General features: G+C 39.9%; 1 pseudogene; it reads left to right on the top strand.

Annotated features, from left to right (window-relative positions):
* Positions 1 to 786: 786 nt before the first annotated feature.
* Positions 787 to 11972, top strand: LOC117506865 (annotated as a pseudogene).
* Positions 11973 to 13312: the final 1340 nt, after the last annotated feature.

Genomic DNA, 13312 nt, shown 5'->3' on the forward strand with positions numbered 1-13312 from the left:
AGTATGGCAAAATGCATTCTGCTGAAGTTCATTGTTCACTCTTTTTTATCATAAATATAATTGGGGGACATATATTTTGGAATAAAGTTTCTGGAACATTCTAGGAACATTTTATGTATCTTTCTTTTTTCCTACATAGAGATTAATTTAATTTAATTTAATTAATTTAAAGATCTATGTGGAGAAGTATCTGTGAGCAATGAATTTGCTGCATGGGAGTGTATTATTTATGAAGCATCGAACTAGTCCTTGGATACTTGATAAACTGAATCAATTCAATATGTCTGTTTGAATGAAAAATAGGAAAGTTAATTTAGGGTTCTGAAACATTGCTAGGAACCTTATTTTTGTATCATGTTCTGGGGAGGTTTTTGAGACTTTTGCATAGTATGAACGCCTAAATTGTTATTATAATCATTGCTTTGCTATTTTAAAGTGGCAATAATTGCAATTTAAAAGTTATAGCATATATAGGAAGATGTCACTGAACAATAAGCAAAATTATTTTGATGATAATATAATCTAATGAACTTTGTGATAGAATTCAGAGAATGCAGGAGTACCAAGGGATTGAGCCACTGACCCTGAATGTACAACTTGCTCCCACACCTAAGTCATATCTGCCTCCAGTATCTCTACACTGTCTGGACCCCTCGGCCACTTACTCACTCACAACTGTGCCAGTTTTAAGAGGATTACCGCAGAACGGGAACACAAAGAAATTACTGTCACTCATCATCATCATCACATATCTCTGTCTCTGCACACATATGTTCCTATGTCTGTATGTGCATGTGCACACACGCACACTCCCAAAATGCTGCAACAGGCTACAGTCAGAAGACTCAGTGGAACTTTGAGAAACAAGGACAGAAACCGTTAGGATGCAGGAGTATGATATTGTCGTGCTTGGAACAGGCCTTAAGGTAAGAAAACTTTATTATAGCCTTTATTATAAGACTTTATTATTTTTTATTTATTATTAAGCCTTTATTATAAGAGACTTTCCATTCGTCTATATTTATAGTACACATATGTGATTCTATGAGGAGCATGAGCCAAAGACCAGGCTCAATTTCATACAAGGGCAACAATGTACTGTCTTTTTTCTGTGAAGTCAGCTTGTGTAAAAAACAAAGTGAGTAGAATATTGTTATTCTGCATGTTTTTATGGGATGTCTCCATTAATGAAACAGCACGTCTTTTAAGGAATAAATGCACAGTTTCCGCACTAAAACAGTGTCATCGGACTGAAAGTTGCATTTGGGTGTCCTGTTGCACATTTGCATGATCATCAAGAAATCATGCTGTTTCCTGCTGTTATCATGAATACATCACTATTTTAGTCATTATTAAAAATTTCTCTGTATGATTATTTATTTAATCCTGTCTGAGCATTTATTTGACTTAAAGGAAATGCAGGTGTCTGATATATACAAGTATGTTCTATTTGTATATTCACTCAGCTGTCATTCATCCTGCTGGTCGATAATCATCACTGCCTCCCTAATGAAAATCAAGTCATTACATTTACATCAGCTGGTCTCTAAATTATTCTTGTTCTTGTGCAATATATATATTTTAATCCTTTCCCACACGGTGTTGATCATCAGCGTGCTGAGCTCTTGTTGACTGTGTGCAGGATTTAGAACATTTCTGTTGCTTATCCTTCAACTACACATGTGGAATGTTATCACTGAACATTACAGACTTGCATCTATTTTGACATTTCATTTATTCCTCCTTGTCTCTGTCAGGAATGTGTCCTGTCTGCTTTAATGTCACTCAGTGGGAAAAAGGTTCTTCACATTGACAGGAATTCTTACTATGGTGGAGAAAGTGCATCCATTTCTCCGCTGGAAGAGGTGCCTTCACACACAAACGTGCAAATGTGCATTCAAGGAGAAAATGTTGGATTTAAATCACAGATTTTATATATATATATATATATATATACTGTTATTTACAGCTGTACAAGAAGTTTAACGTTCCAGAACCCACCATACCACTGGGCCTTGGAAAAGAGTGGAATGTTGACACCATCCCCAAATTTTTTCTTGCCAACAGTAAGAGCTAAGTGTTGAGCGGTCTCCCATTGCTTCTATTTTTGATACCCAATTGTTGATGTTTTCGGTGGAGAAAAAATAAAAAGTAATAAGAATAGTAAGCACCTTCAGCTTCTCCTTTATTTTCACTTGGTGTCACCACAGCAGCAGAGGTGTCTGCATGTTGGTTTGGCACAAATTTTCCACTGGAGGCCCTTCCTCACGCAACTCCATATTACATGGAGACTGTAATAATAATAATGATCATGATAAAAGGCTACCCAATTGGGGCCTGAATGCTGGTGTAATTGTTGGTAAAATTAGCATTGTAGAACACTGTGAGCAAGTGGGAAGGTTTTAAAAATTCATGTTGCCGAATTGAATTATGATCCACAAAATGTAAATTACCGGATTTAACTGGTGCAGACCGGGAGTACATTTATGTAAAAGAAGGTGAAGGCAGCCAAGCAGGTACAAATATGCAGTCATCGGGACCTACCATTGTCTGAGCAGACGCCTCCTCCTCTGCAACATGAATCCATAAAAAGCATGTCGCACTCTTCAGCAGAAGACAGTTTTAAGAAGTTAACAGACATTTTTGCTTTTTGGAAACGTGTGGGAAAAATGCAGAAGCAAAGTTTTTATAAACCAAAACATGTAATGATAATTGTATGTACTCAGGTGTGTTTCGAAATATTCAGAAACACTCGTATGTAAAGCCCCCATCACACATAGCAAGAATGTGGAGGAACCATGCCCGACACAGCAAATATTGCCATAATCCAACGCAGTCGGGAGGAAAAGAGGCGTGGTCAGCAGTGTCAGAATGCATCTGGAGTACCTCGTCCACACCTGCACAATGACATTTAAAGTACATGTACACAACAGGTAGATGACACAGACAGGCTGTCAGATGGCCATAAAAGGCGCTGGACACCACGATGTTTGGATTATCACATGGGAATGAATTTTTCTTTTGGCTAAGAGGATTTTAACCATAGGCTCCTGGTTTCGGCTCCACGTCCACGTCCGCGCTGTGAAACACTCCTGGACTGCTGTTGGAGGTGAGATTCATGTTTTTTAATGCTACCATGGCCTGGCACAACAGTTCCATGTCATATCTCCTACAGAGTGAGAAGGTGATCATTTATTACAGTGTGAGATCTGTTCAGCTCTGAGCCTAACATGTGCAATGACGCGTTACTGCGCACCACGGAGAGGTGCAGCTGCCTGTGTTATATATAGTTATGATGGAGACAATATTCACATTATTTAAGTCACCCATGGGAAGGAATGGACTAATATCTGTACTATAAGGTCTTTTGTGGATGTAACAGCCTGTTCAGATTTGCGGCAGTATGCACACAATAGTGTGTGATGCTTTTGGTTTAATAGCCACTGTTCACATTCACTGTATATGTTAATAATTCATAATTATTATCACGATGAAGCGTGCCAGATACATTTCAAGAGTTCTCTTGCACTCTGGGGGGGGTGGGGGGTGTCATTATTATATGTTGCACGTGCACGTCATACACCCAGATTCATCTCGAAGTTCCCTTATATGCGCTCAAATTGTTTCAGATCCCATTTTGCTGCCATCGCAATATGTAAATTGTGGTCAGATGGTCCTCAGATTGCACATGGACCACCGTCGGATAGGTGTCCCATCTCGATGGTGCCCGAAGGGTTTTGAACATGTGCATCACACTCGGGGCCCCTGGCCAATTTTGATCAACTGTGTGGACTTCCGCAGATGTCTGTCAGAATGTTTTGGAACTGCTGAAATCCGGACACGTTTCAGATGTGCACCGATTCGTTAATTCTGACACCATTCTGCATGATTCCGGCTATGTGTGATGGGGGTATAAGCAGATATATAATACTAAATCCTATGAATTAGGCCTAATATTAAAAAAAGTGTGGGGGTGGGGGGGCGGCTAGATTTCCTCAATTTTGAAATTAGGATGGAAATTGGAGCCAAAAATGACAGTAGGAGACCACCACTCATGTTAAAGTTATGATTGGTGCACTCTCTCACTCATTCACTCACTCACTCATTATCAACTGCTTTCTCCACTTAAGGGTCACGGGGGCTGGAGTTATATCCCCAACAGTCATAGGGCGTGAGGCGGGGTACACTTGTTATACTTGTTTGCACTCGGGGTCGCCACAGTGGGTCCGAGGTGGATCATGTTGAATTGGCAGAAATTTTGCCCTTCCTAATGCAACGCCACATTATTTGGAGAAATGTGGCAGTTTTAACCAGGAACCTTTTGCACTAAAACCAAATGCATTAACCACTTGGCCACCACCCCTGCTCGCTGCCCGTGATTGGTGCAATGCAAAATAATTTAATGTGAATGTGTGCGTGAGCATTTTCAGTGCTGTCTGCTGTGTTTGTTAGGTCAGCTGGTCAAAATGCTGCTGTACACTGAGGTTACACGGTATCTTGACTTTAAAGTCATTGAAGGCAGCTACATATACAAAGCAGGAAAAGTGCACAAAGTCCCTGCGACAGAGGAAGACGCCCTCACATCAGGTAGTAGATGATTTAGTGCATTTTCTTGCACTCCTGTAGATCTCCTCTTAATAATATTCAAGTTCTAAACATATATTTCAGATTTGATGGGTATGTTTGACAAGAGAAGATTCAGGAAGCTGCTGTTGTTCGCCCTGAACTTTGACTGAGAGCGCACCCCTCGCACGCACCATGACATAGACTGCAACACAACAACCACACGAGACCTTTTCTGCCGCTTTGACGTGGGACAGGATGTCATGGATTTCACAGGTCATGCCATAGCCTTACACAGCAGTGACAGGTCAGTCACGTAAACGTATGTGAACCAGGTCATGTGGCCATTATCTTACCGACTGTTTCCTGGTGTTCCTGCAGTTACCTGGAGCAGCCCTGTATCGAAACCATCAGGCGGATCAGATTGTACTCAGAATCCGTGGCTCGTCATAATTTCAGTCCATACCTGTACCCTTTGTATAGCCTCGGCGAGCTACTACAAGGATTTGCCAGGTTACACACACACTGAGCTGAGCTGTTGATTACCTCCTCCAAGGAGGTAATGTTTTTTTCACCAGCATTTGTCTGTTTGTCTATAGCATGATAACTCAAAAAGTAATGAATGGATTTCAATGAAATTTGGTGAGCAGATAGAGACTGTTCCAGGAAATAATTGATTTGATTTTGATGGTGATCCAGAATATATTCTGGAATTAAGATCCAGGGTATATAGGGAGAAGGATGCTGAGGATGGAGCCACCAGGCAGGAGGAGAAGAGGGAGGCCAAAGAGGAGGTTTATGGATGTGCTGAGGGAGGACATGCAGGTGGTTGGTGAGACAGAGGAAGATACAGGAGGACAGGGTGAGATGGAACGATTGATCTGCTGTGGTGACCCTTAATGAGAGCAGCCGATAGAAGAAGAAGGTTTGGTACATAGTGACATTTGGTGAGCCAAGAAAATGAGGAATTTTAGGTTGCATTTGACATATTTTGGATCCAGAATCCAGAAGACGATTTGAGCATCCAGGAACATTTAATTCAAATTGTATTAACAATGAAGTTCAATGACACTTTGTGAGCAGATGAATAATGTCCTAGGAAATAATTTTTGCAATTTTTGAGTCGATCCAGAACATATTGTAGGTCCGGGATCCTTAAGAATGTTAGAGAGGTAGCAACACTGAACTCAAAAGGTTATGAATAGATCTTGATGACATTTTGAGCATATGAATAAAGCAAGGCTTGATGCTAAATGTAAGTGTGACAGACAACTGTGCGCACAGAGTGCACACAGCGAGCTGTGCATACAGTTCTGTGTTCCACCAGCATAACACAGAATAATTATTCACTAGTTTGCTTTAATACTTAATGAATTACAATTACAATAATTAAATACCTGAAACAGGTGAGTGTTTTTTTTCTTGTAACAGTCAGCTCACGAGTATGTTCACGTGATGTGCATCCTGCACCTTACAGCTGTGTTGTCCCATGCAAAGTCCAACATCTGCAGCTGTGTTGGTTTACCTCTTACACATGGATACATTTATTCTTAAAGAAACAATTACTAAGTAAACTATTAACTCTTTAAATATGACCGACATTTACAGTGAATTATTATTATTATTTTTTTAATTCTGTGTACGAGGCAAGCCTTCTCTAAGCCTCATGGACCAGGAGGGAAGAGGGGCAACAAACGAGTAATCAAGGGTGCAGGAGAGAACGGGGAGGAAAGTTAGGCATTCTATACACATCTACAGGTATACATTGAAACCAAAAAGATGTCTGTGAATTGATTTTTATTATTTGATTCTTTTGTTTCTCGTCATTTATTCTTTATTTTTACTTAAGGGCACACATTTCACACAGATAAAAGCTCCTTTAGAAAATTGTCTGCATGCAAGTTACTAAAATGATTGCAGAATCAAACTGTCATCAAAAGACACTTTAGTAGCACCTCTGTAAATGGAAAACAAGAAATCCATCACTGGTGGTTTCATTCTAACCATGGTGAGTGTACAGTCACATCTCTTGGTTTCTGATGGTTAACACTGCAATAAATTGTAATTTCATTCTAATGTATAATGCAGTTTACACTGGTTGCCGTGTGATGTAAAGTGAAATACAGTTACATCCAGAAGTGGTAACGTTCAGCTTTGAGGGGAATTAAAGTAAAACAGTTTGAATGGGCTCTGTAGAAAATCAGCATGCAGGGTTTTTTTTAAAAGAGTGCTATGGTGTTTGCACGTTTCAACACATGCAAACTTTTAGTAAAACAGACCCTTACACTTATTCATTTATTTACCCTCATGATGTGGCGCAGTTGTTGCAAACATCCACATGTGCATTAGAAAAACTGTAGTTAACACACTTCATTGACATCACACTAATGCAAAGTTTTCTGTTTCAGACTGAGTGCAGAGTACGGAGTGACTTTCCTATTGAACAGAGACGTGCAAGAAATTGTTCTGAATGATGGCAAAGTCAAAGCAGTGATATCTGAAGGGAAGGTAACAAATTTAAGTAGAAAATAAAAGGTACAGAAGTTTCAGTTAGTACACTGGTGTACATAATGTTTTTGGTCTATTCACTTGAACAGGTGTTCCACTGTAAACAGCTGATCTGTGATCCCAGTTATGCTTCCAACCGAGTGAGGACAGTGAGCCGCGTCATCAGGGTCATCTGTTTATTAAATCATCCCGTTAAACACACGCATGATGCCAAGTCCTGTCAAATTATCATACCCCAAACGCAACTGAACAGGAAGTCAGGTATGAGACTGACGGCTGTCCGCCCACTCAAGGGTTTTATTGTGTCACAGTTACCACGGTTATTCTAGGACACAGGTGTCAATCTCAGTCAATGGCTGCATGATGTGCAAATTTAACTACATTTAGAAGGATTGACAAAAACCCAGGCGCAGTCCATGCCCACCTCTCAAAAGCAATCATCTACAGTTGTGGTCGGACTTTACATGCACTCTTCATGGGCACGAGTGTCATGGTAATTTTGGGCTTTTAATGATGTCTCTGAACTGTTCTTTTGCCAGGGTGGAGTGATTGTACAGCAGCACACATCATTAAAGACTTTAAAAAACAAGAATTGAGTGCACAGGTTTGAATTTATTTTGGATGTTCCCTAATCCACGCTGGCTCATAATTATACATACAGGCTCAAATATATACATACCCCAGTATTTGGTCATATGTCCCTTAGCAAGCTGCACATTGAACAGACATTTTTGGTAGCCACCAACAAGCTTCTGGCATAATTCTGGCTGGATATTTAACCACTCTTCTTTGCAGAATTTATAGATTTTATTTAAATTGGCTGGGTTCCTAGGATGTACCTGGCTTTTAAGCATAGTCCACAAATTTTCAAGGGGGTTGGGGTCGGGGCTTTGGGAAGGCTATTCCAGAAGTCTCGCTTTATCTAACCCACAACCAGTTTTTTTATTTATGCATTTAACCTTTATTTAACCAGGTTAGTCCCACTGAGATCAAGACCTTTTTTGCAAGGGAGATCTGGACAATTGTACATTTTCCATTTCACCTAACCTGCATGTCTTTTAAGTATATCAAAGAAATTTGACAAACCTATCATACAAACAACTGTAATGTTGAGATCATGGTCAATTGAAGCAAAAATAGGTTTTATATATCATGAAAATAATTTTCCAAATTTATTTCAGGCCACACATAGCAGCTGCCTCTGTAGCATAGAGTAGGAATTAGACCATCACCCTGGAGACTGGGATTCAATGTCAGATGTGTCTTCTCCAGGCTATTTGCCTGATTCCTCAGATGAGACATTTCATCCACCCTTTCCCAGTCCACCCAACTATAAATGGATGGACTAGGACTAGGCTGCTGGGAGTAACCTGCAATGGACTGGCATCCCAACCAGGGGGAGTCTTTGGCTCTCAGTCGCTTCACAGTACAGTTTTGTGGATAAACTGTGGCCCAATGGCACCTGTATAGGACTTACCGTTTCTCTGCTCAGAAAATCTGCCATCCATTCATGAGCTAATCTACATTTTCTATATATTTACCAGTTTCTAGTTGCAAATAAAGTCAAGCTTTTTATTCATCATAGTTTTATGCTTATTTTTTTTGAAAATTCTCAGAGCTCTAGGGTACCTTTCATATACTCTCAGGGATACACATACTCCTTACAAGGAAACACTGGTCTAGATGTGTAGCATGCACTTGATGTCACAAATCGTTTGTAACTAAGTAATTTTAATCCCTTCTCTTTTGTTCCTGTAGACATTTACATATCAGTAGTGTCTTTCGCCCATAATGTAGCCTCAGATGGGATGTACATTGCAACAGTAAGCACAACAGCAGAAACCAGAAACCCTGACAAAGAGGTGCAGCCTGCATTGGAGCTTCTCGAGCCGATAATGCAAAAGTAAGTCAAGTCTTAACTCTTGAATTTCACCCAAAGGGGTCATATTGTGTAGAATTGGCATTTATCTGCCTTTTGCATATAAGTACAGCTGAGGTTTCATGTAAGGCAGCTTTTTTCAACAATATTCCTTAAAAACCACAGGATGCCACAGAAATGCACAGCACAAGCCATGACCTTAGAAGGGACGCTAGGTAGTTACGCACAACATGTCATGGTCTCCGTGGTCACTGTCAAGTATGGAACTGCACCTGACAAATGTAGAAGAGTATTCTCGGCTAGAGGATGCTCAAATGATACACAGGCCACACACACACGATGCCTTGACCACCAAAAGAATGCTGAATGAACGCACAATGATTGGGGTTGTTTGCCAGGATTTTTTATGAATAACATTCATTTTATAAAGCGTTGTTATGAGGCACAAAATGATCTCCTCGTTAGCTGATGTCTGCCGAGATCATCAGAAAGTTTTGCGCGGAGATCAGGCCGAGAGCTTTGTCTTCTACTTTTCCTGCAACTGATGGTTCATTCTGGGCTTCTGAAAGTTCCGGTGTCAATTCAGCACAAGTGGACATGGAGCGCATCTCCCTTGCATGTGTGTGCTCTGCGAGGTGGTGCGCTGGAGTTGTTTGATGTCTTGTCGCACGAACAGTGAGGAAATATGATGTCATGCTTTTAGACCACGGCAAACTCCATCAAATCCAGCACATTTGCTCAGCACACGAACAAGGGACACTGAAGCAATTACACAGAAATGTGTTTCCACATCCCTTCTGCATCCTTGAAAATTTTTAGGATGCATAATGGACTCCCAAATGATGACTGTGTAATGGGGCCCTTAACTAGTATATGTCGAGATAATGTGCTAGTCACTTATAGATATGTAGGAAGAAACAGCCATCAATCTTTTAGCATATGTGATGGGGTAAAGGCAAATCTCAGCTTTGCCTTCCTTGTTGGGGGAAAAAGCATAATATGACCCCTTTAAGATTTTATTTTATTACCTATTTACTGACGTGTCAGTAAACCTTTGGTCATTTCCTTAAAGTTATCTCTTGTCAACGCTTTCTTTGCAGGTTTGTTTCCATCAGTAACCTTCTAGTTCCCAATGATGATGGAAGCAGAAGTCAGGTGGTTTGGGTTTTCCTCCCTAAGCTCATTTACTAGACCAAACAATACATTTTAATGGAATTACAGCACGTCCGGAAAGTATTCACAGCGCTTCACCTTTTACACGTTATTATTTTAAGGCCTTATTCCAAAATGGATTAATTTTTTCCCCTCAAAATTATGCACACAATACCCCATAATGACAATGTTAAACATCTTTTTGGAGATTTTTTAAAAACTAAGAACTCACATGGACCCAAGTATTCACAGCCTTTGCCATGAAGCTCAAAATTTAGCTTAGGAGCCTGCTGTTTCCACTGATCACCCTTGAGATGTTTCTACAGCTTAACTGAAGTCCACCTGGGGTAAATTCAGTTGATTGGACATGATTTGGAAAGGCACACACCTGTCTACATATAAGGTCCTGTAGTTGACAGTGCATGTCAGAGCATAAACCGTATAAATTGAGTGATCGGGGGAGAAGGGCCTCAGTCAGAGAGGTGACCAAGAACCCCATGGTCACTCTGTCAGAGATCCAACATTCCTCTGTGTGCACCAATGCTCCCCATGCAACCTGATGGAGCTTGAGAGGTGCTGCAAAGAGGAATGGGCAAAACTGCCCAAAGATAGGTGTGCCAAGCTTGTGGCATCATATTCAAGAAGACTTGAGGCAGTAATTGCTGGTGCATCAACAAAATATTGAGCAAAGGCTGTGAATACCTATGTACATGTGATTTCATAGTTTATTTTTACTAAATTTGCAAAAATTTCAACAACAAAAAAACTTTCATGTTGTCATTATAGGGTGTCGTGAGTAGAATTTTGAGGGAAAAGCTGAATTTACTCCATTTTTGGAATAAGGCTGTAATATAACAAAATATGAAAAAAGTGAAGCTTTATAAATACTTTCCGGATGCACTGTATACATCTATGATTGGTGATTTTTCTCTGTGTTCACTAGATATTTGTGTCCTGCTCATATGACGCAACAAACCACTTTGAGAATGAATGTGAGGACATCACAGATATGTACCGCCGGATAACAGGAACAGAATTTTGCTTTGGAAGATCCCAGAGACACCAGTCGCACACCTCTGATGATGAAGACTGAGGAAAACCTTCTCATGTCAGAATTAAATAATGATTGTGCTATGCAGCTGTGAAACGGAAGTTGTTGAGTCAAGTCTGAATGTACTGTATTCATTTTTAATATTACAATTTGGACTATAATGTCTGTCATTTTTCCTCATTATTTTGTAAAATTCAAACTTTGCACCTTTTTTAATGTCTTAAAGCCTCCGCCCTGCTGCATTTTCAAGTTTTTGTAATGTTCTTCAGTATTCATCCAGCAAATCCACTTTCATCTATACCATAGGTAGTATTTTTTTCAGTGAATTCTGGCATTCATCAGAGATGTGTTCTACCGCCAACTTTGTTCAAAGCATGCACTGGGTGTTGGCTTATGGAGTCCTGTGACTTGGGTGCCGTTGTTTGTGGAGAAAGCTTTACAAACCTAACTAACCTAACAACTTCACTGATGATGTGATTGCTGAAAATCAATGGATGCCTGGACTGCTGCACTTGAAAAGCTAAGTAAGAAGTCGGAGTGTCTGGGTTTGAGATTGTCCTGGTTCCAATTCAAGATCCAAGCTTTCTGTTGTTTCCTTTATCAATATGTAGTCAAACTGTCCAACTTGTACAAGCATAACTTACTACAGCAGTGGAGTTCATGTTTCTCCTCAGCCTTGGAGATTCAGAGATTCCTGGGAAGAGTTTATGGAGTCACAAGGTCCCTGTACAGAGGTGTACTGCGATGTTAATATCTTTTTAGAAGAACAAAGGTCCAAGTCTTCAGTCTCCTGGTTCTTCCAGTCTTACTTTATGGTTGTGAGACCTGGACAGTAACCAGCAACCTAAGGCAGTGGCTAGATATCTTGGGTAGTAGGTCTTTTGGATCTAAATCCTTGGATCTGTGGACTCCAATAACTGGAAAAGGCCAAAGGGTCTCCCACATTTCTCCTGGCTGGTGCAGATAGATAACTACTTTCAGGAGGTAGTGATGGACAGGATGTTTAATTGAATGGTTGCCAACTAGGACCCAAGTCAGTGCCGCAGTGTGGTGGATGTGGCGATGTGCAGCAGCAATGCATGTTACCCGACGCTTTATTCCAAGTAGCACAGTTGTTACATCTTAAGTAATCATCTCCTGTACCACCACTGGATGTTGCTACCACTACTGAAAAAAGACAAATTTCAAACACATTTGTCTGAAAATTAAAAAATGCTTTTGGTTCACTGATTGAAACAAGACAAATATGAGATTTCAGACCTTTTTTTTTTTTTTTTTAATCATCATCACAGATGTAAGTCAGCTTGTTGAAAATGGTCCCTACTGTTTAATGGCAAAAACTCATTTAAAGGTTCCTAGAAATTAAATCTCAATCCTTATCTTGCTGCAACTTGAGGGCGAAAGCAATGTAAGACACAAATTTAGTAGCATTTCAAATCAGTCAGAGTGATATATAGAGTTGTGATGGCAGGCACTCAGAAAGAGATAAGGGATTAAGAACATCTCTTTCACTATTATGTTAGCCAATAAAGAATATCTTATATTTATCATTCTACTTCAGCTAATTACCTTTTGAATGCAGATAATTGCTCTATAACTTTCTGGAAAAGGTGAAATTTTCCGTGATTTTTTTTTTTTTAAGTAACAGAACTATTTTTCTCTAGCCTGCATTTGAGTGAGAACTGAGGCAGATGACTAGAAATGACTCAGTGATGTGAAGAGGATTGGTGGATTGTTATCTGTGGCGCTTAAGTGTAAGAAGGACAAAGCCCCTGAATTATGTCATATACTGTGCAGACAGCTCTGCTGGAGGCAGATTTAAGAGGCTTATCCCAGTGAAGGACAGGAGATACCAAACAGAATGGACGCTAATATGGTCACACACACAGCCTTCACCTTCAGAGGCAGGCATTTAATCATTTTTTAGACAGTAAAAACAAACAAAAAAAACTATTAACTTATAACACAACAAATTAAGAGAACACATAATGATGAAGTAATTAGACGATGGATAACTATGATGCATGAAATCAATCAAAAATACAAATAAATAAAAATCAACTTTTTGTCTATGTAATATCTCATAGGTGTGTCTGCCACCTGCCACATGGTTAGTAGATACTGTATAGAATATTAAAAATGATTAACACTTGTGGTTG

Source organism: Thalassophryne amazonica, chromosome 3 (genome assembly GCF_902500255.1).
Source record: "Thalassophryne amazonica chromosome 3, fThaAma1.1, whole genome shotgun sequence".
NCBI lineage: Eukaryota > Metazoa > Chordata > Actinopteri > Batrachoidiformes > Batrachoididae > Thalassophryne > Thalassophryne amazonica.